Below are 6,783 nucleotides of genomic sequence, written 5' to 3' on the forward strand. Positions count from 1 at the left end.
GCCAGCACACCTCTGCGTATGTGGACTTCTGCCAGTGCCACCATTCTTCGACCGCAGGTCAAACGCACCTCATGGTCATACCCCGAGGTGATTTAAACCCGAAAACCGCCCACCAGAGCGTTGTTTCACCATGTATCAGCATTATCCTTAATTTATGAGCATGAGTGTAGTCAGTCGATTACGGTTCAGATGGTGGGTTCCCAATGAGTCAGGCAGTAAATGAGATAGCGTCGTACAGTTAGGATGCTCACCAGTTGTGCTCACCAGTATGCGGAAAATTATGACATCTGATGATTTAATCCGCAGTGCACAGTTTAGACGGTGACGGTATCCTTCAACATGTCGAAATGTATTGGTTTAATGGAGACATTGTATGTGAGGGTGAAGGGTTGGTACTATTACGATACGTGCATAGAAGCAAACCCGCGGCATTCCGATTGTGGTTCCTCACATACAAATTACCCAAAGAGTTGTTGGTGGACGATTTGCCAGTGATTCACTTACAGCATCCCGATAGAGTCCAATAATTTCAACTAAGATCAAACAATACACTACCGTCTGCAAGTAGTGTCTCCGTACACGTGAGAGTTGCCTGGATTCTGAAGTCACTTGACATCCTATCGATCATAATAGACTTTTACTTGGTAGTTGCATAGTCTTGTCGTCCTTTTACATTTTATGTCATTTCCTGAAATCACATCAGAGGAATGGTGAGATTTTTCCTTTAACGAAGACGTGGGCGATTATCTTCCTCTCCCTTGTCTAGTCCGAGTTCGGTTTTGATTATCTAGACGTGGACGGCAAACTTAACTTTCCTTAGGCGTCTCTGTCATTTAGCTTCATAGTTACCAACATTTCAATTCACAGATGGTACATGAGAAGAGAATCACATATTTGTTGTTCTGTTTTGTTTCGTTCATCAGGTTACTGGAGCCAATCTCTTGATCTCAGAGACGCACCAACATTCAAAATTCCTCAGTTACTTGGTCTTTTCCTTGGATTTTTTCCTTCTGCTCCTATCTCTAGTGCCGCAGACGTATTTTCATACTATTACATTTTCTAGTTAGCGCTTGTCATACATATATGTCCTCCCCGATTCACTTCATTTTCAACCTCCTTCTGTAACAAAACCTCTAACACTTCGATTCTCTTCCGCTCAAGTTTTGCCTCAGTCCATGATTCGCTTCCACATTATGCTGTACTGCAGACATAAACTATCATAAATGCCTTACACAAGTTGAGGGGTGTGTCTGATACTTATTTTAGTATGGAATTATATATTTTCCTGTGCTGTCTACTTGTTATATCGTCCTTCTTCCGTCTGTCGTGCCTTATGTATGGGCCCGCATTTCTCCATTACTTGCATTACCCGAGATATGTGTTGGAGGGATGTTTTTCTTCACGCGTTTTGGAATCGTGACTCAAAAATAAGGAAATAAGGCCATTGGCGATGCACATCGTCTTTCATGTACCGCCTCCCCAAGCTGTATGTTGAGCATCTGTGCGACTATACTCTTACGCCAAATGAACATTCCTTCTGTAAATCTTTTCTATCACTTTCGTTAATCCGTCCCAGACTGAGCAACAATACTCAAGAATTGGTCAAACCAGGGTTTTGTATGCGAAATCTTAAGAGCATTAATTAGGCATCTTTAGGAAATATCCAATAAAATCGCATCGTACGTCTGCTTTAAGAAAAGAAGTCATTTTACTGCGACTGCAAATTTATCGATACGTAGAAATGGGCAGGTGTCATTTGCGAAAACTTAATTTCTGCATAATTTAAATTGTATGGAAATATAATGTTTTGCTGTTATCCTGCAGTAAACTGTAGAGTGCGGTTGTGCCACTCTTTGCTGTAATCGATTCCTCCACTTTTAAAGCATTCTCTTCAATATAAAACACAGCTTCCCAGTAGTCCATGTATGAATTTAGTCTCTTTGCTCAGTTACAAATAAAATGAACAAGTGGTCTACACTATGTTTTGTTGCTTTGTTATTTTTTGATATTTGTATGAACTATATCACTTTTTGTTAATGTAAACAAACACTTGCATGCGTTTTCTACTGTCTTGCTTCTAGGGAATAGTCACTATAGCCCTGACAATAGGATACCAAGCGGATTTTGTATGAAATCGATAGTGTTGTTAAGGTTTCTGTGAGGTAAAAATTTTTTGACATAACACAAAAACACACATTCGTCATAAAACATAATCAAGGAGTATTACAATATTTTAAACAGTTTAGTATCTGAATCAACTTGTGTACTGTGTTATTAATATGGATATATTTCAACACATTGTATGAAATTATAATGAATACTATCTGTTATGACATCTACAGTATAATGCCTTAAGTGCTGTCTGCCAGAATAAGAATTACGTGAATATCACAAAGTACCACCATACTATCATTTCTAGGCGACTTTATAGTTGCAAATGACACAATAACAAAGACGTTGTAAATGCTATGTATAAGAAGAAGATCTGTAAATATCGGAACAATTACTTCACTGAAATATTTTAGCTGAAGAAGACATTACATTGGCTGTAATATCGTGAGTTATTTAATTAAGATCTTCAGAATTAGCCGACGTATTTGACCTATCTAGTGATAGAATAAATAATGAGGTCTTCCGAGCAATTGTACTGTTAGTGGATCAGGTATGTTAACGGTGCTGTATAAGATTTGTGAGTTTATGTAAAAGTCACTACAATAATAAACACTGAAAAATTATTTTGCACTTTCTACAGTTGCAAATATTTGTTTCCTGTGAGGAGTCAGAAAGCGAGACTTTCTCCATCACGTAAATGGATCTCACACAACACAGCCCAAAACGGAAGATGTCGAAATTTGTTTGGAGGAATATGAACGATAGTGTTCCACTATTTTTAAAGTAAAAAGAAAAGAATAGATTACCATATCAAGTTTTATCACATAATTGTCATAGTGATCCAGTTGTAATTATCATCCCTATCACATAGCACTATGAAAGTTTTCTCTTCAACATTGACTCTGAAAACTAATGTCCTTTTTATATTGTTATTTGGTTTACACCAATTTCTTGGAAAAAGATAATAAACATAATAAATTGTGAGTTTCATAACTAACTCGTGTTATGGCTCCACAATTCGTAAAATTTATGCTAAAAACTAAAGATGTCTAAACTCTTTTGAAATACGCATTGATGTTTTTATTGGTAAACATGTAACCATGCAACAAACTAAGACATAGTTAAGTCACAAAATGTGAAATTCTCAAATTAAATAACTTATTACAACGTGCATTATACGCAGCTAGCAAAATACAAACGCTTGTTATGAAATGTACCAAAAACTCGTTTGCGCAAAATTTTATGCAGAATAGGTATTATTATCGACTGTTGAGAATACAGCTTTATCCTACATCGAGGAACGTGCTTAGCTTTCCTAAAATCGAAATGATGATTTTTTAATGGATATAGTGGTTCCCTGCATAATAGACACATCCAGTTCTCATAAACGACTAAAAATAAGGTAAACGTAAATCGTCGTATTTTTTTAGTATAGTCCTTATCTGTTGCCTTGTTCATTACTGAGGAACGGAAACAACACTGACGTCCTTAACTGGTGCCATGTAGGTTATTTAATGACAGTCAAGAGCTTTGCAGAATAAAAGTATTGTGATATATGACGTGTTGAAGTTGGCAATGACAGAGTGTTAGGAATCATATATATTCTCATGAAAACCTGAAAATTTCACACATATTACTTACTCTACATTTATTGATTTGCTACTTTCTTGCTTAGAAGGTAAACTTTTAAATTGTCTTGTGGAAATATAATGTTGTTGTAATCATTCGTAAACGCAGGAAATTCTCAGTGTTGTCAGTAATATGTCTTAAACACCATAACCACAACAGTTATACAGCACAGCTTAAGATACATTGTGTATTCTTTTTCTCTGCAAGGCTAGAAGTTCGTATCATAAGGAAACAAGAAAAAGTGCATAGATTTTATTCAGCAAAACTACCGGTGCTCCTAGTCGTAACTGAAAGCAGCTTGATGTGTGGCAAGCTACAGGCACTTTCAGGTCTAAAATGGTGTTTGATATTTTTCGGCAACGAATACGCTGTAAACGATCTCAGTAAACGACTTTTCAGAGAGGTGTTACATGTTGGTTTGGAGGCTACGAAGGCTGATGAAGATATATAGAGGAAAAGAGAGAATGGCGGTGGAAAAATGCGACATAAAAGTTACAGTGAAGTAGCTTCTGACGTTTTTTTTGGTGTTACGTATGATGGTCAGCCTGGATGATTACTGACTCAACATCATAGTACATTCGAAGTACTCGCAGGTAAGTCGTCAGTATCGTCCGCGACAAAATCGGCAGCAGACAGTTACTCTGGAAATGAATCCATACATACCACCGGCGAAATATAATAGGTAGTAAACAAAATAAAGCATAAGCCCTGTTTTTTTCATATAATATTCGGCACTTTGTACAACAATATACTCTTATATTTATGTTTCTGATGTAAACACAAGGGTGCTCTCATATTTTTTGGAACCACAATCCGCCTTTTGGAGTTATACGTGTCGTACTGACTTCGATAACGTGGAAGCTTGCAACTGTGTCAGTCATTATAGTAATAATATTAGTGCACCATTTACATTTCATCTTGTGGAGTACAATGCGTTTCAACAATATGTGCACTTTTTCGAGCACTGTAAGACTGTACATTAGTTCAGGAAGTGATGACTATGTGCGTGTTTTCCTGCCTCTTTTTCGCAGAAATCGTTTTTGTATGTTATAAAAGCATCGTGCCTTCATACGCAGAAGTTCAGACACAGGCCAGACAGCATTCCCAGCTGTTGTTAAAATGCAAAATCTTGGTTCATTCGTATACCTTACATTTACTTATAGGGCCTCATGTATATTTAGCGATAAATAAACATGGCTTACATTTTGAAACTGTAGACATGAGTTCACTTTGAAAAATTTTATTTTCATGCTGCGTTATGTATCTTCTTTAATAAAATTTATGCTCATATTACTTATCGTCCAGGTTCGAGCAGATGATAACCTCAATATTGGAATAACCTTCAGAATAATACAAATAAAATTTTTAGCTGCTTGTGGTGGTTTTTGCAGCAAAATATCTGTTATGATAGCTGTGCAGCGCAATTTTAAGAACATTCCTAGTGTGATGTTTATGGTAAAGTTACAGTGTTATGATTTGATGAAAACAAAACCTGTGGAAAATTTATTATGTATATCAAGATTTGTGGGTAATGAAAGCCGACCGACGGTAACAGAGGAAGAACCATAGACATGCAAAAATGACGCAGGCCACCATAATACTCTAAAACGAGGATAAATCCTTGGTACACGTTGTGCTATACAAGAAGACATGTAACTGGCGCAGTCGTATTATTATTTAAATTGTTACACAAACATCTACAGCCTTTCTAAGAAGATAGTTCACGATGTAACAAATTAATTGCATCGTAACAGCGACATAGAACAGCGACAACAGTGGCCGTAACGTGAGAAAAATTTCCTCCCTGATATCTTGTTAGTGACTGACGTCACTAGAACATTGAAGCCTACGCTTATACTAGAGCAGCTAATGTTTTGTTTGGTTGCAAGCTCAGTCTTCGCGGCATACACAGAGTTTAGATGCAGTACCTGGGTTTGGTGGTCGTGCGGCAGCAACAACCAGAGCAGCAGCGCGAACAGCAGGAATGCGGCCGCCGCCGCTGCCACCCCAGCCAACCCCTGGCCAGAGCCCGGCGCCGCCCCCGCTGCCGTCGCCCCCAGCAGCTGCCGGCCGGCGGGCAGCCTCGCCGCCTCCGCCTCGCAGCCCCTGACGAGGCGCGCCAGCCGCCGCGCCGCAGCGCGCACCTCGCCCGCTGCCGCCGGCGACGACGCTGACGTCGACGAGCGCTTCATGGCGCGCTCGCTGCGCTGCGATGCGTTCAGCCGGGCCGCAGGCGCTCGACTGCCGGTCCGCCTGGGCAGCGCCTCGCTCCGTCCTGCGGCTGCCCGCATTGCGCATGCGCGTGGCGGAACCGCCCCTCGGCGCCTGACGACACACGACCATAGCAAGCTTTTACGAACGCCGCTGAAAACGACTTAGGCAGGTAGCACCTTCGACCATAGATACTAGTAGACTGGCCTTACTGTGCAGAATCTATAGGGCTGGTGTGGCTCCAACATACACCACGGGACTGTTGGCAAAATGTGGCGGGATTTCAAATCAGCGGTCTGCCATCCTATGTTTGTATCGTATTTACTCCACATTTCTCAATTGACTGCCAAACACTGCCAACAAAAATTACTTTTTTATTTTCGAAAAATTATGCCAGAACTACATTTGCCCTGGATTTGTTCACAGTACCATTTATAAAATCTAACAAATACATCGAACGCCACTCTGGTGGGCAGTGGGATGAAATTACTATAAACTATCAATTAAAGTAAAATGTCGTTAAAATTCTTTTAAAAAGTAAGATTGAGGTCGTGTCAAAACTTTAAACATTGAAGTTGCCGCGTTTTGAGTTCTAGTCACGTATAAAAGAAAATGGGACATGGGAATTATGTTAACAATAGGTGCCAAAATTGTCGACTTTAGGAACAGGTTCGTTTTAGAGTATCAATTTTAAGTGCACTTCAAAGGTTCAGATGCCATTATTTTTACAAAAGTTTAAGCTATCAGTTTTTAAAAAAAAGATATTTTAGATGAAAGGGCCTGTATCCAAAGCTGCCTTCGGCTTTTTTCATCCTTAGGGAACCTATGAGT

At 39.4% G+C, this 6,783-nt stretch overlaps 1 long non-coding RNA gene across 1 annotated transcript in view; it reads right to left on the bottom strand.

Annotated features, from left to right (window-relative positions):
* Window positions 1–5,791, bottom strand: part of LOC124798628 — a 104,213-nt gene extending 98,422 nt beyond the window's left edge. Inside the window, exon 1 of the long non-coding RNA XR_007016962.1 lies at window positions 5,670–5,791. This is a non-coding gene — a long non-coding RNA (uncharacterized LOC124798628). The remainder of the gene's footprint in view (window positions 1–5,669) is intronic.
* Between the last annotated feature and the right edge of the window lie 992 nt (window positions 5,792–6,783).

This window comes from Schistocerca piceifrons, chromosome 5 (assembly GCF_021461385.2).
Source record: "Schistocerca piceifrons isolate TAMUIC-IGC-003096 chromosome 5, iqSchPice1.1, whole genome shotgun sequence".
In the NCBI taxonomy this organism is placed as follows: Eukaryota; Metazoa; Arthropoda; class Insecta; order Orthoptera; family Acrididae; genus Schistocerca; species Schistocerca piceifrons.